At 44.5% G+C, this 23,381-nt stretch overlaps 1 long non-coding RNA gene and 1 pseudogene across 1 annotated transcript in view; one reads left to right on the top strand and one right to left on the bottom strand.

The window, feature by feature from the left end:
- Nucleotides 1-21,816, top strand: part of LOC146200755 (uncharacterized) — a 58,369-nt gene extending 36,553 nt beyond the window's left edge. Inside the window, exons 2-3 of the long non-coding RNA XR_014704844.1 lie at nucleotides 18,468-18,542; nucleotides 21,687-21,816. This is a non-coding gene — a long non-coding RNA (uncharacterized LOC146200755). The remainder of the gene's footprint in view (nucleotides 1-18,467; nucleotides 18,543-21,686) is intronic.
- Nucleotides 6,471-18,358, bottom strand: LOC146200756 (uncharacterized; annotated as a pseudogene).
- Nucleotides 21,817-23,381: the final 1,565 nt, after the last annotated feature.

Below are 23,381 nucleotides of genomic sequence, written 5' to 3'. Positions count from 1 at the left end.
AAATAGTTGGGTCACACCAAACTTGTGGGATCAAAGGACGCACTTTAGCTTCAAACGTACTACGCAAGAATGGTGCTTGAGTGTTGCAACCTAACAAATGAACAAGTAGATATCCTACAGATTGATCTGCAAAAAGCTTTCGACAGTGCAACACATGACTTTGTATTAATTCTGGAACACGCGAATGTAAGTTCAGTTACACGAGAGGGAGCGGCTTGGCATGCAAGAACATTAGTGTGCAACTTTCTGTCACCAGGTATGTCCCTCAACCCTCTTATTTTTCTTGTCTATACAAGCACTAAACTTAAACATAATCAGAATAGAGTCGGTTAAAAAACAAAATGTCTTAGTCTATGGTATAGAAGGTCGCCTTCTACTCATGAATACTTCACAAACCTTTCCTGGGTAACGACTTCGGGGAAGTATTTATGGGGGCCTTTAGATCTTCATCGCGGTAATGACTAATATTGAAAATGACAAGCACAAGAAGCCCGCGAAAGGCCAGAGAGGTGGAAAGCTGCATACTTGTCTTTTTATCACCAGAGGAACGGTTTTTAACTTGCTACTTGCTCATGATAAGCAGGCAATTGTATGTGATGTCATTGCAACTTTGTTCGAGAGTAAATGTGCAAACGTGTCATCGTTCTTTGGCTGTGTTTGTAATTTCATCAAATTTAGAGCGGTGTAGCCGCACGAATTTGTTCAAATCTGCCAATGATGGTGGTCTTGGTTTAGGGCACCTCTCTCTACGTCACATAGTTAGCAGGTTTTTCTTTTTTCGTGATGTCAGTGATCCTTTTTTGCGCACCATGTGACAGTTAAGGTTGTCCTGCACTCTGCTGAAGTTCATTGTTGGAACGGAAGGTATCTCCTGAAGACAGTGCGTTTTTTGGAAAGATGTTGATGAAAGTGGTAACTTCTCGAGTGAATGCTTGTGTGAAGTGAACAAGAAAAAAAGCTTGATAACGATTTGAGTGGTATTGTCTTTCCAGCCCTAGAGGGAAAAAGGTTTCTAATTCAGTGTGGTTCGCACTGTCTCATATGTAAGCTGCATGGAACCATACAACACGTATTTATTCATTGTTGGGAGGCAGTTATTTTTTCGGAGGACCTGCAAAGGACTATCAGAACAATTAGTTATGGTTTAGCTATGGTTAACCTTAGTTGAATTGCGAAAGCAACGGTGGAAGCTTCTTTCGCCTGCTACATTATTCCCCTATAACGTCCTATCAGTGTAAGGTGCTACATTATTGAGGGCACTTAAGCTCATCCCTTAAATGTATGATGCGAGAAAGTAAGCTACCAGCCCACATAACATGTCACACTTCAACGAAGCCGTATGGACGTGCCTGCTTGTCGTAGGGGTAACGAGAATGCAAACGGTTCTGGCAAGCTGATTCCAACATCAACCTCCCATATGAAAGGAGCGACAGGAGTTGGCAGGTGCTGCCCGTGGCATAGGGGTAACGTCAATTCAAATGTTATGGCAGGGTGATTTTTTTATGAGGAGACCGTAGCTGCGCATCTTCACGGTGGAGCTGCCTCTTCATGGCGTAGCTTCGGCCACGCGAGGTCTCGCTTTGGTTGTTGCAGTACTGCTTTCGCCATAAAATGATTTATCTATTGACCTCTTTACGCTGATGGACCTCATTGTATATGGCGGTCGAGAATGGCAGGTTATTGCTGCGACCCCGATGCTCCTCCTGCACGTATGTATTTTCAGAGATGAGTACAGACGTTTTTGGAGGAACGGAAGATGCAGTTATGTATACCAGAATGAGCTCCACAGCTGGAACCGCTGGCAACGCTTAGAATATTTTAATGTGGCAACGCCTACGCCACGCTGTCGGCAGGCGGCTTGCGAACGCTTTTCTAGTGTGTGTGCTCTGTGTAACTTATCAATAACCGGCAATAAAGAAAAAAGCGATGGCTCGGTGTTTAAGACGCTCGGCTAGTGAATTCCAGTACCCGGGTTTGAATCCGATTCGATGTTTTTTTTCTTTAAATAAAATCGCACTACACGCAGACTAGCTAAACCACCAAGAAAGCGACTGTGTCCCAGTATGCTGCCCCGAAAGGAGGGCTTCAGCTCTGAAATATTTCTGTCCCCACTCATAGGCCTAAGAGAAGAAGACTAGGTGGGGTCTCATGCAGGGTTTAAGGTCATTTGCAGACATTCAGCCAACTCGGAACCTGCAGGCCGGAGAGTAGAGGTTTCGCAATAAAATATTTTTGCCAAAACGAGAAAGAATTGCTTCGCTGAATATTCTCAAGTTCAGCGAACACCCCATCTTATGTTTCATAAAACAAGACGCTTTTGATGAGGACGTCGGGACAAGAGAAAAAAATCTGAGAATCAGATATGGTGCTCTTTAAAAGATTACCGTTAACGCTTTACACCTTTAATAACTCCCGCCCATTGATTCCCTGGCATTTTCTCGTGTATGCGTTTTATTACTTTTTTTAATCACTAACCCCTTAATCAGTGCCTATGGTATCTCATGCATTCTTATTTCCAAAGAGCCGTAATCTACTGCATCATGTGAGAAGCCGCTCTGTTAATCAATAACCCCTTAATCTGTACTTATGGTATCTCATGCATGCTTATTTCCAAAGAGCCGTAATCTACTGCATCCTGCGAAAAGCCACCCGGCGTATGTACCCTGACCCGATCAAAACCGAGCCGTACGAAGGAACCTGCGCGGTCTAACAGCCTGACTCGGGATCAAAGCGTCCCTGAGGGTTTTAGTTTCATCACATCTTAACATCTGAAACTACAAGTCCGAGTACGCGGTGCAATTTGGTCTTGGGAAGTCGAAGAACCTGCTGGTCAATCACTGCTCTCTGTCATGTCCCCCAATCAACACCTCCCAAGAAATATGATTGTTCGTTCACAAAGCTCTATGCCAGCCTCAAAACGCAGATGGAGAAATGGAATTTTCGGAGATCCGGACGTTCAACGCTGTGGCGTTGAAAACCTTCGCTAGGTAGCAAAGGCCAGTAATACAAAAACCATCAGTATGAGAATGTTTGAAGTCGTAATCTACAGAAACACTATCGATGACACAGTGGCCGAAAGGATGACACGACTGCGCTCATGTCTGCTTACGAGCTGAAATGGGCAAAGCCATTTTAAAGGATTGTTTTCGCTAACTGCATCTTCATTGTCATTTCAACTATCATATCATCATCACAAACCCTAGCATCATCACTAACAGTATATGCTGCGTCATCGTCATTTCCATCATCATGATTACTATAGCTATCTGCAGCGCGATTATTATTCCTACTGTCATCGTAATCATTATCACTACTTCTATCGCCATTGTCCTCGCTACTATGATCTCATGCTAGACAAACTGAATTACGACCGGTTTATCGGAATTATGATCGGATTCAGTTCAATACACTCCAAAGCAATTCTATTGCATTTCACAAAACCCCACCTGTCATCGCTGGTTGTGAATATTGTAATTCCTTCATTTGTTTTTCGTCTTCTCTGCAGCGTCTGTCGATCATCATCCCCTGGATTTTCGACACGCCTTTGACAAATATTCATAAACGGATCGGGTTCCGGGGTGACAATGACGGAAAGCCATTGCACGACGCCAAGCTGCCTGCACGTAAAGAAGGAATGTGGTATGGTGCGGGATCCCTGCCTCCACCACAGACAAAAACCTTATATCATGCGGGGCTAGTGGCAGGTCATCTATATGCGTTGCAGCACATCAAAGAATAACACATCGTTAGCGCGCTTGGTAGGGATCGAACGTATAGTGGTTCGATACCCTTTTGAGACAGATTTTTTCCCTTATTAATTTCCTGCGGCCAACAATCCGGGCTGCATATCCATTGAAAGGACACGAACGTCACCATGAGCCTACAAAGGCTTTCGACTTTCAAAAAAGTAGTTGTGGATTAGCTCTTTTTAACCCTAGTTGAAATGCAAAAAAAACGGCGGAAACGTCTTTTGCCTGCTACATTATTCCCCTACCATGCCCTTTCACTGTAAGGTGCTAAATTATTGGTGACACTTAAGATCCTATTTTAAGGGTATGACACGAGAGCGTAAACTACCAGCCCACATATAGTCACGCTTCAACCAAGCCGTATTGACGTGCCTGCGTGTCGTAGGTGGTACCGAGGATGCAAACGGTTCTGCCAGGCAGATTCTGATGTCAACCCTGCCGTATGAAAAGAGCTATCTGAGTTGGCCGCTCCTAACCGTGTCATAAGGGTAACGTGAAATTAATGAATTCAAATGGCATGGCAGGCTGATTTCTTTAAGAGGACACGGTAGCTACGCCTCTTCACGGCGTAACTGTGGCAAACCGCCGAAGTCTCGCTTTGGCTGTCGTAGAAATGATTTCGCAATAAAACACGGGCACGTCCTTGGGGGTTGGTAGTTCACAGGTGAGATGGATTTCTAGTGGTTAACCATCAGGTTTTGGTACGTCACGTGACCGCATTAAATGCCTCGGTTGGCAGGCGCTGCCAACTCGTGCTTCGGCACTCACATTGGATCGGTAGGTCAGAATCCAGCCTTCAATGGCCCAAGTTAGAGAAGCATGCCAGGCAGGCTCGTTTGTAACGGTTATTTTACGCACAGATAAAAGACTACTGATCAAGCAGGTAGCAAAGCGAATTTCAACAAGCTTGACGACGGGGCGAGTTGGTAGTGAGCCGTCTTAAAACCAGCTGAAAGATACAGAAAAGAGAAGAGCTGAAGAGCTACGAATTCTAGCACATATTGCAGTACGCTATCATTGTCAAACTGTTCGTCATTGCGATTTTTGATATGCAATGTTAGCCCGTTAGTTTGTTTTTGCACAGTTGGTACTCTTTACCTCAATAATTGCTATCAAAATTCTTTGTTTCATTTTTTTTTAATTCCACTTCGGTTTTGTCTAATAAATACTTGTACCACCGTCATGCAAGTGATATCGTTCCACGGCATATTCAAGCTAGCTTTTAGCAGTGAGACACTTCCAGGATATATTCTGGTAAAATGAAATGAAGACGAGGCTGGATTATCCCTTAAAAAGTATAGTTCTGCAAAGCTGGGATGGCAGTAATGGTCTACAATATCTGTTGACGCTCATCCGATAATGCATAATGCTTTTCGAACCCTATACTTTTCTGACAGCACTGGTGAATGGCAAATGGCAGTGCAGCAGCAAAGGCATGCTCGCGACCGTGAATCCACAAATGAAGCCGGTAAGTGAGAGCCATTAAACCTGTCGCTTCCTATACTCTTAAAACAGAGTTTACGTCAAGTGGTTTTATGTACAAACAATGAAAAAAAAGTGAAAAACGTTTCACTTGAAGGCAGTTCGATCCCCCTGTACAAGGTAGCACAAAGCAAAGAATACACAAAATGCACAAAATGCTGGATAACAACCTCGATGTTAATTTGGTAGGGACCACTGGAAGTGAGCGACTAAAATAGTTAGTAGCTCACCTTATGTTGCTCCTACGAAAGACCCCGCCGGGGTGGCGCTGTGGTTACGGCACTCGACTGCTGCTCCCAAGGACGCAAGATCAAATCCCGGCCTCGACGGCCGCTTTTCGATGGAAGCGAAAAGCAAGGCGCCCGTGTGCTGTGCGATGTCAGTGCACGTTAAAGAACCCCAGGTGGTCGAAATTTTCGGAGTCATCCACTACGGTGTTTCTCATAGCCTGAGCCACTAAGGGACGTTAAACCCCACAAACCAAACCAAACCTAAAATAGTTAGGTTTCGTTCTTTACAAGGTAAACTAATACAGTATGTATATATATATATATATATATATATATATATATATATATATATATATATATATATATATATATATATATGTGTATATATATATATATATATATATATCTATATATATATATATATATATATATATATATATATATAAGATGAGGTAGGGGCGCACAAACGAAAACAAAGGTTTATTTCCGACGTTTCGGCCGGGGCCCGGCCTTCGTCAAGGAATGCACACAGCAGCCTATGCTTTCCGCTTAAATACATGTCGAAGGACATGTGACAAGTAGTAACACTGTAATGACAATAGAATAAAATGCGCGTAAAACCACAAATAATACATTGTCAAAGAGGTTATATCATTTCATAATGGCGCGTGTGGCGCTCATCCAGTACATTTTCGGCGTGGCATGCAGATACATAACAATTCGACACACAATGTCCGCTCACATGCGCACAAGGTAATGATTAACGCGTATTGCATCTTTTAAGATATTACCAGGAATCATACGCAAGATATGTAATCATCTTTTGCGCACAAAATAAATGCAAAATCCAACACACGAGGAGCAGTCGCTAGTGAAACATACAGAGAAAAATATTTTATATGCTGACATGTAGAAAGTTCAATTCAAGTTTACTGGAGCACTCTTTTGTAATAAAAGTAAATACATGTAAAAACGTAAACATAGCATGTCATGCACCTTCACTTCAATACTAATCACGCGTCTTGGGAAAAAAAGATATTTTCCCTAGGTTTTCATTGAGACCAGAAGTAACTGCATTGAATTTGTAGATTAAAAATGATTCTCGGACCTCTCTTTCATGCTGAGATATAAATCCAGATTCCAGTATTGTGGCTGTAATGTTGTCAAAAGAATGGCCCGGAATCGCGACATGTTTGGAAAGCGGAAGGTTAGGCAAGCTTTTAGCGTGTGATCTGTGGTTGTTGAATCGTAACCGGAACGGCAGTTCCGTCTGTCCAATGTATTGGAGTCCGCACACAGAACACTGGAGCAGATAGATGACATTGCTACTGTCGCAAGTGAAATCACCTTTTATTTTACAGTAAAAGTCTGATGCTGTGCTTTTCACTACTGTAGTGGTGGTCATGTGATCGCACACCTTACAACGTGGCTTTTGGCAAGGGCGGCAGCCAGTTGAAGGAGGGTTAGTCATTTTAGATGAAGTTAGCAAGTCGTGCAAATTTCGCGACCTTCGGTATGCGACACGAGGTGGTTGTGGGAAGATTTGGGTCAGGCGACTGTTCTGCATAACAATATTGTGATGTTTTCGGAGAATGGCGTTAACATTTGGTGCTGACGCGCAATGGGTTAGCACTAAAGTGGGGTTCGGTGATTGTCGAGTACGTTCATGTGAGCTAAGAAGATCTTTGCGGTCCATTACATCGGCGCGTTTTATTGCGTCGTCAATAATTTGCGTTGGATACCTTTGTCTTGTTAGGGCATCACGCAGTTTCCCGCAGTTGTCAACGAAGTCGGAATCTTTTGAACAATTTTTTTTTAAAACGAAGTGCTTGGCTGTATGGTATACTTGTCTTACAATGCCTTGCATGGCTGCTCTGGAAATGGAGGTATTGATGGCTGTCAGTCGGTTTCCTATAAAGTTTAGTCACAAGTTTAGTGCCAGACAAGGACACTGTTACGTCCACACCTGCCCTCTAAGGAGCAAGTCTGCGAACGGAGCGAAGGCCACGCAGAACTGACTAGGCACTGCTTCAAACGGTATGGTGACATCCTCGACTTGTTTTCTTAGGTTTAGAAAGTTGATTGACAAGCGCGTCCGATACCAACTTCATGCGTCCACTTCAAGTTCTTATGTCGCAGCGTCGATTCCTCCGAGAGGCCTTAGACTCGCTTCAAGGCCTGCTACATCTGAAATGTCGAGCCGAAACGCAAATATGTGGAAGGATACTCTAAAGAAAGCATCCTTAGAACTCACGCGAATTGTCATTGATAATTAACAGTCATCCGTTAAAGACTTAACGAACAGGGAACGACAACTGCGTGCTACTCTCGATTTAACACCTTTGCAGTACACTTTATTAGATGAATATCAAGCAAAAAGGACTCCACAAGTGGAAGTTGCAAAATCTAACAAGCTCCTGCGTGATAACGTTCCTTCCGCGTTCTCCCCAGAAGTGAACGCCAGTGCTAAAGCTCCGTCCCAAACCAACATCGTCAACATATCAAATTTTGCCTTATCTGAAAAAGAAATTGCAGTGCTTTCGCGCGGCTTGAACTTTTGTCCAGCGACAGGCGGGTATAACGAGTTCCAGCTAGTAAAAGAGTTGGAGAACTTCACACGCACTATGAGACTACGGGAGTTTTTTCATGAACGGCCCTCTTCTACGCATATGCCGTCACATTATCAATGGACCCCGCCTACTCAGCGAGATAAATACCTCGACCTATATATATCCGCTGTGCAACAAGACATTCTAAAGGTGTACGAAAAGCGCACTGTTTTCAAGCACAACTTGTCTGCAGATGAAAAGAAGGCAATTGATTCACTGCAGAACCGGCATGATATTGTTATCAAGCCCGCAGATAAAGGTGGAGCAGTGGTAGTCATGAATAAAAGTGATTATACAGCTGAAGCAGAAAGGCAACTTAATGATACCACGTTTTATAAACGTTTGGACGCTGATCCTACCTGTAGATATAAAGAAATTGTAATAGACAGCATAGCTGAACTTGTCAAAGACGGAAGACTATTCGAAAAGGCAAGCCACTCATTAGTACCCCTCAGCCCAATCGCAGGGAGATTTTATCTCTTACCCAAGATTCACAAGCCTGGAAACCCCGGCCGTCCAATAGTGTCAGGCATTGGAACGGTTACTGAGCCTTTGTCCCGCTATGTCGACAGCATAATCAACATCATTCCGCCCACATTTTCGTCATACCTAAAAGACACCAACCACTTCTTAACAGATATTATCGACTTTGACGTTCCTCATGACTCCCTACTGGTGACGATGGATGTAGCTTCTTTGTATACTAATATTCCCCATGTAGATGGTATCCGTGCGGTGCTCGACGCATACGACGATTTATCATTTACAAAACCGGTCGACTCCTCCACTCTGGCAGTCCTGCTCAAGCTCATTCTACAGTTTAATAATTTCGAATTCAATGTGGATCATTTTGTACAGGTGAGCGGTACCTCGATGGGAACCAAGATAGGCCCAAATTACGCCAACATTTTCATGGGACTACTTGAGGACAAATTCATTGGTAGATGTAGCTAAAACCCTTTTATTACAAGCGCTACATAGATAATATTTTTTTCATCTGGCACCACGGTGAATCAGAACTTACGTCCTTTATAGCAGGATTCAACAGTGTGCACCCATCCATTTCTTTTACAGAATCATATTCGGCATCGTCGATAAATTTTTTGGACGTAACAGTGTCCTTGTCTGGCACTAAACTTGTGACTAAACTTTATAGGAAACCGACTGACAGGCATCAATACCTCCATTTCCAGAGCAGCCATGCAAGGCACTGTAAGACAAGTATACCATACAGCCAAGCACTTCGTTTTAAAAAAATTTGTTCAAAAGATTCCGACTTCGTTGACAACTGCAGGAAACTGCGTGATGCCCTAACAAGACAAAGGTATCCAACGCAAATTATTGACGACGCAATAAAACGCGCCGATGTAATGGACCGCAAAGATCTTCTTAGCTCACATGAACGTACTCGACAATCACCGACAATCACCAATTTGTGGATATAGCTTAGGGTTCGGCTGGTTGATAGTATTGGTGCGTTTGGGCGTCGAGCGCTTTTCTACACTGGAGGCTCATTTAATGAGATCGCCAACTGTTTTCAGAAAATTATGTGGAATCAAGAAAGCAGTTCCACCTTGGGGCCTATAATCCGCAATTTCAAGGTCACCGTCGCTTAAAGACGTTTCCTTTCTTCGGTATAAACCGTGTGCCTTGAGCTGTTCAATGCGAGAGCGCAGCATTACTTCAGCTTTCTCCGCCTACAGGACACTTGTGAATGTACTAAGCAGTTCTGGCTTGAATGTATCCCAGACGACCGATATGACTCGTGGCATTGTGTCAACCATTCTTCGGAATACTCATCTGGTGACAATTTGTGTATGGTTAGTAGCAGAGTAACGCAAAATAATGGAGGCTCGTCGTCGTAGACACTGTTGACGTACGGTCCGGACGGTGTCCAGTAGCAATGCATGCTCAGGCGGCAGCTCCTGGTGACGGTAGCTGCTTCACTGACTGGTTCCTATTCGAACGACTCAGGGGAGGGCTTTATCAGTGTCAGCTTTCCCTAAAAGGGCGCGGCTGCGTCCGAAAAGGATTTGCCATTCACCATCTCTACCTGACGTCAAGTAATGGTGACAATGGTCCAGGATTCCGGAAACAGGCAAAGATATCCCTAAAAAAGTAATTTATTAAGCAAGAAACAATATGTGGTCCTGCTGTCCGCACCACTCAATTTAAAGCCGGCCATAAAGCATCAAGATAAAATCGTTCAAAGCAACCTGCAACAATGTGCACGTAGTCATGCATGCCTGAAAGGGTTTATCTGCGGAAAAATTCAGGCACATCTTGCGCAGCGATAAATGTTATAGAGGCTCGCCCAGTCCATTGCAGAAAGCAAATAAAGAGAAGAATGCTTTGCGGTAGAGTGAGGAGATTCGACACTTTCTGAATGTGCAAATGGAATAATGCCCAATTTGTTGAGAAAATGCGATTTTACCTCTAAGTCAGATGGGCACTGTGTACAAGCTGATTACTTCCTGAAGCAAGTATTAAGTTATGATCAGGGAACATGAAATACAGTATAAACATTTCATATCATCAATGCAAGCGCAATATGACTCAGCCAGTCACACCATCACTTCTTTCCGGAAAAAATTTAAAGAGCACCGCAGAATCTGCATTGGAGTAATACGAAGCAGATGCTAGTGTTGGTTCCTTCTGCTTGCTTTTAGTTGCTTCTAGTTGCTTAATTCATTTCTTGTTTAACCATTTTAATTTTTGGTAGATTCAGTTTTCATGCCAATCCCTTCCTGTGCCCTTTTTCAGCTCTATTTACGGTTTCGTGACTCCACATCCTCTACGTTACATTAATTCACTTTTTATTTATTCATTTTAGTCTTTGGTAGTTTCAAAATTGCGCGCCAATCCCTTCCTATGGCCTTTTTAGGCTCGACTTCAGGTTGCGTGACGTCACATCTTTGACATCATCCTAATTCAATGATTTAATAATTATTTTAGTATTTGATTCATTCAAATGTGGCGCCAAGCCATTCGCTAATCAGACCATTTTCGCCTTCACTTTTTCATTTTCTGCCTCTAAATAATTGCCTAATTCCCTTATTGACCTCATTATTATTTCCGACACAACACTAAGTCACCCTCTATCAAATGACACCACTCGCTAACCTCTACCAGCGGACAACGTTTTCATTTTTTGCCTGTAATTAATTACATATTAACTTATTGGCCTAATTATTATTTTTGCCACATTACGTCAGCCTCTATCGATTAACACCACTCGTTAACCTCTACCACTTCTCAATTACTCGCAAGTGCTGCGGAGATGATTTTGGGTACGTGGCCTGCGGACACGGTGTGCGGACAAAAAATTTGGAGGACGCTTAAGCTTCGCCTTCAAGAGTGGAACGCGATAGCGTTATTGCACCTCGTCGAGAAAACTTACTAAACGCAAGGGTATTGGGGCATCCTCGCACCGGTACCCGCGCGGCCCGAAGGGGAGAAGCGGGTGAGCGAAGATAGTGATCTAACGAAAGGAAAGACGCTTGATTCTACTACCTGTGAGGGTGCACGGCGAAACGTCAGGGGCGAGTGGCGCGCCACGTGTCGGGGCAGCGCCGCACATTGCGAGGAGGGGTTATTCTGTGCTTGCCGCAAGATGGCTCTGCATGTGCGCAGAGCGCAGAAGAAATGTAGCGGATACGTACTTCGCTACTCGTGTAACTGCGACTTCTGTAAGTAACATGCTCATAATTACCGACATACACTGCAGTATAACGATCTACGGCATGTTTCTAAGGCAACACCGCATTCACTAGAAGCGCTTTTGTACCACTTTCAAGCATCGAACTCGTGGCTGAGTGGTGTCCCTGAGTGGCTCTCAAGGCTAGAGCCTTTGACAACACTCAGAGAATTTTAATGTGACAAAGCCTGGTCCTCTCTTGGGGATTTCGCTTCTTGTATAACTGTGTACATATTTTGTCTTTTTTTTTGTCTGTGTTTTGTGAAAGCCGAGGACCGGCAATAAATAAAAAAAAAAACTCGTGGCTGAGTGGTAGCGTCTCCGTCTCACACTCCGGAGACCCTGGTTCGATTCCCACCCAACCCATCTTGGAACTTGCTTTTTATTTATGAAGTGCATGCCGGGATTTATCGCTCACTGGACGCCGACGCCACAGGCTTTTCTGCGACACGAGCTCCTTAACGCTACCGCGTTAAAATCTGTGAATATAGCGAAGTAACGCTTCCGCGATAATAAATGCGTTTGCTGTTGCAACTTCAGGCGAGGTTTACGGTTTGTCCACAAGAAATATTCACGCGCTGTGTGATTAACTCTTTGGGCGATTCACAAAAATACTAGGGATGTCATTTCTTTTGGTGAAATATCTGAACTGAGATGCAATGCGTACACAAATTTACGTATTTAACTCTTCCCAAAGTAATTATAAAATACTTATTTTATTCATTATAAATACCATTTAGAACATGTTTCAGTCCAATCGTTAAAAATGGATTAAAAGTAATATAGTATGAATAAGAGAATGAAAATTAACAATTGAAAATTTTCTGAACGTAAAATATTTGGCACAGTACCTCTTACTTTAAGATGTGACTTACGTTTCTCTTTTTTATTCTGCGTTACCTCTTTCGTTGCCATAAAACCTGGTATGGAAGTACATCTCCCCTTCATGGATCACTGCCTTGTCGTGGCGGAGGGGCTTGCGAAACTCGATGAAGCCGTGAGCTCTGCTGTGTAGGACCACCCAAGATAGACAGGTCACGGCAGAGAGTCTTGACAAAATGTGATTCACTGGAGAAGGTAATGGCAACCCACCCCAGTATTTCCTGCCAAGAAAACCCTATGGCCAGTCACAATACCATTAAATATATGACGCCGGAAGATGAGCCCCTCAGGTTGGAAGGCGTCCCACATGTTACTGGGGATGAACAAAGGGCGATTCCTAGTAGCTCCAGGACGAATAAAGCGGCTGGGATAAAGCCAAAACGACGCTCAGTTGTGGATGTGTCGGGAAGCGACCGGAAAGTCCGATGTTGCAAGGAGGTATATCACATAGCAACATGGAATGTAAGGTCTATGATGCAAGGTAAACTGGATGTCATCAAGCGAGAAATGGACAGATTGAACATTGATATCTTGGGTATCAGCGAGCTCAAGTGGACCGGAATGGGAGAATTTAACTCCGGCGACCATTATGTCTTTAATTGTGGGCACGAATCCAAGAGAAAGAATGGGGTCGCTCTCATGGTAAACAGAAGAATGGGCGAAACAGTGCTAGGCTACAACCCCATAAACGACCGAATGATTTCACTTCGGATCCAAGGTCACCCTTTCAACATAACAGTTATCCAAGTCTATGCACCGACCACTACTGCTGTAGAAGCTGACTTTGAGAGATTTTATGCGGACCTACAATGCCTTTTAGACCGCACCCCATCATCAGACGTCGTTTTTCTCATAGGAGACTGGAATGCTAAGGTCGGGAGTGAAAAAATATCCGCAATTATAGGCAAGTTCGGTCTTGGCGAGCCAAATGAAGCTAGGCAGAGGCTAGTAGAGTTTTGTCAAGAAAACAACCTGACCATAGCGAATACTCATTTTCAACACCACAAGAGGCGCCTGTACACATGGACTTTACCGGACGGTACGCACAGAAATCAGATCGATTATATTCTTTGCCGCCAGAAATGGAGAAGCGCTATACAAGCAGGAAAAACGAGGCCTGGGGCCGATTGTGGCACCGATCATCAGCTTCTTGTTGCCAAAATTAAGCTTCGATTGAGGAAAACGCAGAAAAGTAGAAGGCCTTTCAGGTATGATCTGGATCAAATTTCATTAGAATATGCTGTGGAAGTGGGGAATCGATTTCAAGAATTAGAACTGGAAGACAGAGAGCCCGAAGAGATGTGGACTGATGTTCATGATATAATACAAGAAGTTGCTACTAAGGTAGTTCCAAAGCAAAAGAAGTGCAAGAAAGCAAACTGGTTATCTGAAGAGGCTTTGCAAATAGCTGAGGAAAGGAGGATGGCAAAAGTTATGGGGGAAAGAGAAAGATACAAGGTTCTCAATGCGGATTTTCAGAAACTAGCAAGGAGAGATAAGAATGTCTTCCTGAACATACAGTGTCAAGCAGTTGAGGACAACAGCCAATTAAGCAACACAAGAGCTCTGTATAAGACAATCAAAGATATCAAAGGAAGCTTCTGTGCTAAGCTGGGCGTGATAAAGGACTAACGAGGCAAGGACCTCACTGAAGCCTCAGAGATAAAGAAGAGGTGGCAGGAATACACAGAAGAACTGTACAAGGACCCGAATGTGCAAACCCAACATAAGACGGTTGTGATTACTGATCTCGAGCCGGGCATCCTGAAGAGTGAAGTTGAATGGGCCTTAGCCAGCCTTGCTAAGAACAAAGCTAGCGGAATTGATGGCATTCCAGCTGAGTTGCTTCAAAACCTAAACCATGACGCTGTTAACATTCTGCATACATTATGTCAGAAGATTTGGACAACCCTGCAGTGGCCACAGGATTGGAGGAGGTCAGTTTACATCCCCATTCCAAAGAAAGGCAGTGCCAAAGATTGTTCCAACTACCGCACGATCGCGCTTATTTCGCATGCTAGCAAGGTGAAGTTGAAAATCCTCGAAGGAAGGCTGCAGCGGTATGTGGATCGGGAGCTTCCGGACATGCAAGCTGTGTTTCGCAAGGGCACAGGAACTAGAGACCAAATTGCCAACCTTCGCTGGATCCTGGAAAAAGCAAGAGAGCTCCAGAAACCCATCTACTTCTGCTTTAGTGATTATGCGAAAGCGTTTGACTGCGTAGATCACAGCAGATTGTGGCAAGCTCTCCAAGAGATGGGAGTTCCAATTCACATCATCTGTCTCCTCAGGAACCTGTATGAAGGACAAGAAGCCACAGTCAGAACTAGGCATGGTCTTACTGATTGGTTTCCGATTGAGAAAGAAGTGCGGCAAGGCTGCATACTGTCGCCCTGCCTATTTAACCTATATGCAGAGTGCATCATGAGGAAGGTCGGTCTGGACGAGTCTTCAGCTGGAGTGAAGTTTGCTGGGAAACATATCAACAATCTTAGATATACGGATGATACCACTTTAATTGCAGAAAGTGAAGTGGAACTCAAGAGACTTCTGATGCGCGTACAAGAAGAGAGTGAGAAGTTTGGGCTTAAACTGAACATTAAAAAGACAAAGATCATGGCGTCTTGCCCTATCAAGTCCTGGAGCATCAATGGACAAGAAGTGGAAGCTGTGACAGATTTTCTCTTCTTTGGCTCCAAGATTACCTCGGAAGGAGACTGCAGCCATGAAATTAGGAGACGCTGGGAAAGAGAGCAATGGTTAGCCTTGACCGCCTAGTAAAGAGCAGAGACATTAGTCTGCCAACCAAGATCCGTATAACTCGTGCTATGGTCTTTCCAGTTGTGATGTATGGATGCGAGAGTTGTACTGTGAAAAAGGCTGACCGCCGAAGAATTGACGCGTTTGAATTGTGGTGCTGGCGAAGACTCTTGAGAGTTTATTGGACCGCCAGACGATCAAATCAGTCGATATTGTCGACCATAATCCCTGACTGCTCATTGGAGGGTCAAATTCTAAAGTTAAATCTCATCTACTTTGGTCATCTGATGAGAAGAGAGGAGTCGCTGGAGAAAGATTTGATGTTGGAAAAGGTTGAGGGTCGCCGAAGAAGAGGTAGGCAGCGAAAGCGATGGTTAGATGGCATCCTCGAGGCACTGCAGATGAAGTTATGTGATGTTAGCAAGATAGTGAGAGACTGGAAAGCGTGGCGTGACATGGTCCATAGGGTCACGAAGAGTCGGACACGACTGAACGACTGAACTGAACTGAACTGAACTGGAAGTACATCTGATTATCCAGCATGTGCTGCACTGTGTCTTCTCCCATTGTTCAAATTTTGAAATCCTTATCAGCAAGTTTAGTCCTTTCACTACTTTTCAGAAGCAAGGGGCCAATATTCAGTTCAACGCTGCGGTTATTGCATGTCTGACGTACGCATTCTCCTAGCTACAAGCAAAACATACTGGCGTAAAAATACCACGCAACTGCAACGTCGTGTGGTGGTTTATTTGTGACGTATTGCTGATTTGCTGGAAAAGTTCGCTTTGAATCTCGGTCTTCGACTCTAAGTACTGCTTACGTTTTCTTTTTTTAAGTCTTTTTTTTGGTTCATGGCTGGCACGCTTTGCGCGCACTGACACAATGCGATCTAGCTTGCCATTAAAATTGAAAATCTACTCAAGGAACTGCGGTTTGATAGCTATGTAGCAAACCGAACTTGGCGTTGCTCATGGCTCCTCACAATGTTTAAGTTCTCGAGGAGCCACCTCACTTGCCTCGAGCTTTTCTTGTGGTTTAAGCCCCTTGGTGATAAAGCAGTGCAAGCACTCAGTACGCTAGTGTAATCAAGAGCAGGCTGAAAAAGATTACCTTGGGCCACTAGTTGAAGTTCCATGCTAATGTTTGCCTGACTCATTATCTTAACAAAGTCAGAGGTCATGAGGTCGTGTTCGCACTTTTCGTTACTGCTGCCACCACCAAAATCCGCGGTAGCCGCTACTAATCATGGGAATGATGCTAAGCTCCTAGCTCGATCTGACGCGGGGTCTTCGCCATTGCTATTATCTTTGCGAACCTCCTGCGCCGAATAACTACCTATCCTACATAAGCGCTTCACAAAAAAATGAACCATGCGGACAACGTAACTAAAATTGTCAAAGTATGTGCCCAAAATAGGTTATGTCTTCTAATTAACGGAAATTTCATTTCGGTAGCGCCTCAAAACTGATATCTGATTTATGACCTATGGCAGCAGTTCTCAACCATCGATTTGTGGAGGGCCCCTTGTGGAACTTTGGAATTGGTGGGGAACCCTCTGGAGACTGGTGGAGCGTAGGGGGTGAAGGATTCTTGCAAGCCGGCTTTGTGCATAAAGCTGAACTCTCTTTCTGAACATTAAAAAGTTTTTGCCACAACTACCCCCCCCCCCCCCGCCCCCCGCCCGGCACCGGGAGCAGGTCGCGCAACTGGGATTGGGTCAAGGCTGAATTGGCCTTTATAAAACGCGTGCTTCCTAAGCCAGTGCGCCAACCTCAAGAGTTGCAGACGACGTGGGTAAGAGGCGACGTTTCAGCGCCGCTATGCATTAGACGCTTCTCAACACTGTGCCTCTCGCTCGTTGGACCCCCGAGGTTCTACATTGCAGGCCCGTCCAGCAATGCAGCCCGGGCTCGTTTCGCCGACACTGGCATTAACTAACGCCGTAGACGCTCTCTCTCTGTCTCTCGCGCACGCTCTCAATTTCCGCATTCATCTCGCATTTATTTCCCTTTGAAAAACTATGTCTGCTTTGATTATACTTGCATTTAATTCTGAGAAACTGTGGTGTCGAAATGTAAAGCGCTTTATGGACTCCGAGGAGCTTTGCTGATTTTTGGCGCCCCCCTAATGAATGTGTCTGCGCTAATGTTGATTCTGCGGCTTTCACAGCTCACACGACGGGTTCCTTTGTGGACGGTGGTAAAGATACTGCAAGTCAGTCTTCTTCAATGATTAGCACCGGCGACTCCACATTGAACTCAGATGATGATCAGAGGGACCAAACGAGTAGAGATAGAAATGCTAAGAGTGAGTCCGTCGATGAAGCTCCACAGCCTTCGATACCGCACAAGAATGGAGAACATTCGTAGGACAATGCGTTACCGATTCCGCAAGGGACTCAAGGTACAGACCACCCCACGTCCAAGAAAAATTCCGCAATAATGAGCGCAGAAAGCATGCAGGCGTGTCTCCATTCGGATTACAATGGCATCCTAGACGGTCAAAAGACCTGTCAATACCCTATGTGCTACTCAGTAAATCGGACCCTCTAACAGGCCGCCACCACTTCCATTGCACTCAGATTGACAGATCAGAAAGCAACTTGTGATAAAAACGCACAATCTATGTGGGGTCTTAAGAGAGTAGATCGGGCAAAGCGACGCAATGGTCAGGTACAGATGCTTCTTGCTGACCTTTCGTTCTATGTCCTTGTGTTTCAAAACACAGTGATATGTTAGTCGGTTGTACTTAGCCGTTCAATAGGTGTCGATTGCGCCAGAGACAAAGGGGTTTCGCTTGTACACGCTGAGCTGTTAGGCACTAATCAGCGGCTACAGATCTCCTCCTGGGACACATTGCCATACCGTTCATAGCTGACCCAGGCTACCTCAAGTGAAGTGTGCTCGTGGCGCTCACATTTGCACCGTTGTCGGCTACCTTGATCGCCATGACGCATGGCATTGCATACTTCTTGCCAGCATGGATCACGGTGTCCTTCCTTCTATTGGCAGTATAGTGTCTTTTTCGCCGGTTCTCATCACTGACTCCATTGGTGCAGGCCAAATACCTGTCACGTGGGGTGCGTCCGGAATGGTCACTGCTCCATTGGTCTTTGCCATACCATCCATAACAGGTAGGCGCACACTTTCTACGCATAGTAGTCTGTATTACGTTGAAAAACAAAACCTAATTTCAACCATTTGAGGGGCATGAAAGTGTAGTTTATTCGATATGCAAATAATGATATGATTACCCCTGAGTGGCTAAAGAAATTCAATGGCATTAATTTCAAGCCGTTTCTGTGGGAAAAAGCAATAATCATTTTCACCGATGGCATTGCGAAAGACCTCGATATGTAGTATGAATCCATACCTGCAGTTACTCTACATGTGTAACTAACTTTCATAAAAAAAATCCTTTAGGGTATTTTATACTATTCACTCATGGGAAAGGCTCAAATGGTTTCAGAAGTGTCCAAAAATATTTTTAGCAGAAATCGGCCTCGCCGAACTTTTCATCGCACTTTGCAATACACACCGAAATGCCATTTCACCATTTTGTTTGTTCTCTCGAACCACTATAAAAAAAGCATAAAAAAGGAGAGGGAGCACAGATCAGCAAGAGGTTTACGGGATTTGAAGCCAATTAAATATCAACAAAAAGGAGCAAAAGCTAGAGATATAAAAAACTTTTAACTGTGTAATAACAATTTCATTATTAAAATAAATAGAAAATGAGGTCCATCTAGCAAGGTGGTCCACACTGGCCTAAAAAAGAAAAAACCTCCAGAAGGTAGCACCCAGAACTACAAACAAGGCAGAAAGGAGAAACAGAACCAGAAAAGCAAAGAACACCAGCAAAATAATGTATATACAAAAATGACAAAGAACGTGTAGTAACAGAGACAGACGTACAGAACACAAGATCATAGGGAAAAAAGAGAGACTGGAGTAAAATAGTAAGCAGGATAGTCGACAATCAATAAAAATGAAATATATATAGAATAGAGTGGAGTGGAAAATAGAGCTTGGCACTCTTCTAGGACATTGTAATGAAACAATAAATCAGAAAGAGAAAAAAACTATAATGAGGAGCAGAAGAATGAAACAAAAAAATATAAAGTGGTGATAAAGCAACCACAAGGGAGAGAGCCAGAGAAAGGAGGGTATAGCGTAGGCAAAACAAAACAAAAATAAAAATTCTAAAGAACCTAATTGATGCAAACGACGTCTATGTCAAAAGTACCGTAATATATACAAAAAGAAAAGCAGTGTTTTGATAGGGGCCAGTTGAATCTGCTCAGCTACTTTGGTCATCTGATGAGAAGAGAGGAGTCGCTGGAGAAAGATTTGATGTTGGGAAAGGTTGAGGGTCGCCGGAGAAGGGGTAGGCAGCGAACGCGATGGTTAGATGGCATCCTCGAGGCACTGCAGATGAAATTATGTGATGTTAGGAAGATAGTGAGAGACCGCAAAGCGTGGCATGACATGGTCAATAGGGTCACGAAGAGTCGGACACGACTGAACGACTGAACTGAACTGAACTGAATCTGCATGTTGGTTCTCAGCGCGCTGCGACGCACTAACAATTGCCCAAACGTAGCAACTCTTCGCGCACTATTCTTCCGTCTTTTTTTACGTTTGCTCAATTGTTAGTGTGTCGTAGCGCGCTGAGAACCAATATCCAATGGCTGCAAAGAAAGTATAGTTTTCCACGTATAAAGAAAAAAATACTCCTAAAGAAAAGTGTTAGGCAAGGATTCAAGATCTCCCTGCCACTATTCACAGCTTGCTTAGATGAAGTATTCGAAGACGTGGAATAGGACCAGTCGGGTATGAAGGTTGAGGGTGAATATCTTATTATTCGGCGAGTCACTGACGGCAATAACTAAGTAACTAAGGGAGCAAACTGCAGCGAATAATTAATGACATAGACAGGAAAAGCAGAAACATGGGTTCAAAAACTAATATGCAAAGGACTAAGGTAATGTTCAACAGCCGGTGTAAGGCCTCTCTTGCATCTCACCAGTCCTCATCTATGTGGCTGAAGCGTGGAGGCTAACGAAAAGGGCTCTACTTAAGTTGAAGATCATTCAGAGAGCTGTGGAACAGAAATAGATGGTGTAATGTTAAGAAATGGGAAGCATGGCAGAGTTAGTATGACAAATAACTCGAGTTACCTATGATTCATTGCTCACAGTGAGTCCACATAATGGCGTATTTTCGGGACGTCTTGTCCAAGTGCGATCTGTAGTGGAAGCAGTCGAGGTTTCACGACAGTTCGTCTCGTCAGGCATTGTACGAGTTCTGAAATGAAATCTTTCTACTGACTTGGTCAGTGACTGTTTTACTGTTCTACTACATGCCTGACCAGGCGAAGTTTCGTCGCACCTTGGACTATTTCCACATAAAGGTTGTGCTTCAAATAGACGCTAGGAGCCATGTGTGTAGGACAGAGCGTTCTATTCTGAGCGCGCTATGACCATAAATGGAGCTACTAAAGCCAAAACATGGTGCAAAATGGTCGCAATCACCAGCCTATTATGAAACAAATTGTGTTCGACACCATAGATATTTTTCGCGAATTTCAACGACTAAGCTACACCACCATTAACATTAAAAACGTAGCGGCCAGTCTAGTTTGAAGCGCTTAAACAAGAATATTCGAAACTGCAATTTCACCACTTAAGAATGACCTTTTCCTGTTGAAAAAATAAATGAAACCATAGCCAGAAGACAAAATATCAAATTTTCTGAGTATTCGACGAAGTTGTCCCTTAACGGCTTATAAGCCAGTGACTTCAACTGCTCATAACAGATACTGCTTTCTTGCGCCTTCCTGCAGCTGCGCTAAAAGCTATCACTTTCCTTAAAGGGACACTAAAGACACCCACATATGCTATCAAAATTTCATAAACGGCATTTCGTGACATTGTTCCCTCATATCCGGCAGAAAACAAAAACGAATTCAGTTCAGTTCAGTTCAGTTCAGTCGTTCAGTCGTGTCCGACTCTTCGTGACCCTATGGACCATTTCACGCCACGCTTTCCGGTCTCTCACTATCTTCCTAACATCACATAACTTCATCTGCAGTGCCTCGAGGATGCCATCTAACCATCGCGTTCGCTGCCTACCCCTTCTCCGGCGACCGTCAACCTTTCCCAACATCAAATCTTTCTCCAGCGACTCCTCTCTTCTCATCAGATGACCAAAGTAGCTGAGTTTTAATTACAGCTGAAATATTCCGATAAGAAGTTGAAGTTTTTTTTTTGTTCCAGCCGGTCAAATTCAACCTGTATCCTCCTGCTACGTAGTAGGGCAGACTGACGCACACTATGACGCAAGAGGAGACTCCGTGATTGCTGGCGAGCCGGCGCGGCCCGCGGCGTCGACCGGTTAGCATCCTTCAGGGGCCAACATGGTAACAGCGTACTCGCAATCGACCATCGGATCACAATAAGTGACAGCCACAGGCGAAATAAATAAAACGATAAAGAAAGTAATTTACCAAGCGATGGGCCCAAAAAGGAAGAAAAAAACAGCGCTTGTAATGCATAATACTTTGCGTGTCTATCTGCCTTCGGTCATCGCAACGCTTCCCGAAATGTTTATATACAAACAAGATTTAGTTACCAGCAAAATAGCGTCCTCGCTGCTGCGCTTGCCAGTTTTAAAGCTTCGTCGTACTTTTTTTTCTCAAGATTTGTGCAACAGCTCTGTGTTCACCGAAAATTACGTCCACGGTAGCAGAACATGACCGACGAGCCGGCGCCGCTAAATTTGCCTGTGCGCACTAAGCACGTCACAGTTGTGGTGCGATGTGCTTGAAGTATCGACCACGAAGCGCTCCATCCATCGAAGAAGCCGTAGACTCGCTGGATTGCCACCAGTGGGACTGGCCATGACTGAAGACGGCAATACCGAGCAACTGGGACCATCGACGGCGATCAACTGGCCGCACTACCGAGAGCCCCGGACATTGTTTGGAAAGCCTGAGAAGACATTGACGAGTGGCTCAAACACTACGAAAGGGTGAGCAAATACAATCGCTGGAACGCGGCTACTAAACTGGCTTAGGTGGTATTCTTCCTTGCTGCAAGTGCCTTCGACTGGTTCGACAATCATGAGGATTCACTAACTACATGGGCTACATCTGCAAGCGAGATAAAGAAATATTTTGGGAGCGAACCTGCCAAGACGAAGCGTGCGGAACCGACATTAGAGATATTTAGCTTACCGTGATCCGCGATCCGCTACCGTGACTCTCTACCGCCCGTGGGCGGGGCGCTCAAGCCGATTGGTTCCAACGCGGCAGGTCTGTGCGCCGACCTCCAGTATGTGGCGCCATCTATCGGTGTCAAGGGGGGTCTGGGCATGCGCTGTGGAACGCGCTGTGGCGGTTCACGGTAGCGGATCGCTGATCACGGTAAGCTAAAACTCTCTATTGCTTCACCGGGCACAAGTACCCAGAGAAACTTGCACTGCAGACATCGAGGAGACATCGGAGCTTCTCCCAAATCCAGGCAAGCTAGTGAATTCCAGCATGCAAGAAGAAGATAAAGTCTGCCACCTCTTAAAAGGAATAGCGGAAGATGTTTAAAATTTCCTGATTAGCAAAGAGCTTGAACACCACCGCCGACGTTATAAAACACTGCAGAACATTTAAAGCTCAAAAACTGCGTCGAATCACCCCTAAATTCGGAAGACTCGCCAATGTAACCTCTGTAGCCAGTGTTAAAGCATGTTCTCCACTTTCAATGGCTGATATGGTACGGGAATTTGTGCGTGAGGAACTGTCCAGGTTCAGGGACACCATCTGCCGTAAAGAATATCTGCGGCACAGTAGTGCACCGCAGGCAGATGTCGCCGCCCTTTCCAATCCGTGGGTACAACCTAGAGGCGCTTCGGATATGGACGATCGTAACAACTCTGTCCAAAGTTATGTCCAACAGCCGACGGGAAGGAGGTCCGCC

The sequence above is a fragment of the Amblyomma maculatum genome, chromosome 2, assembly GCF_055883805.1.
Source record: "Amblyomma maculatum isolate TAMU_Amacu chromosome 2, ASM5588380v1, whole genome shotgun sequence".
NCBI classification, from domain to species: Eukaryota; Metazoa; Arthropoda; class Arachnida; order Ixodida; family Ixodidae; genus Amblyomma; species Amblyomma maculatum.
The sequence above is the reverse complement of the archived record's forward strand: the minus strand, read 5'-3'. Positions and strand labels throughout refer to the sequence as shown.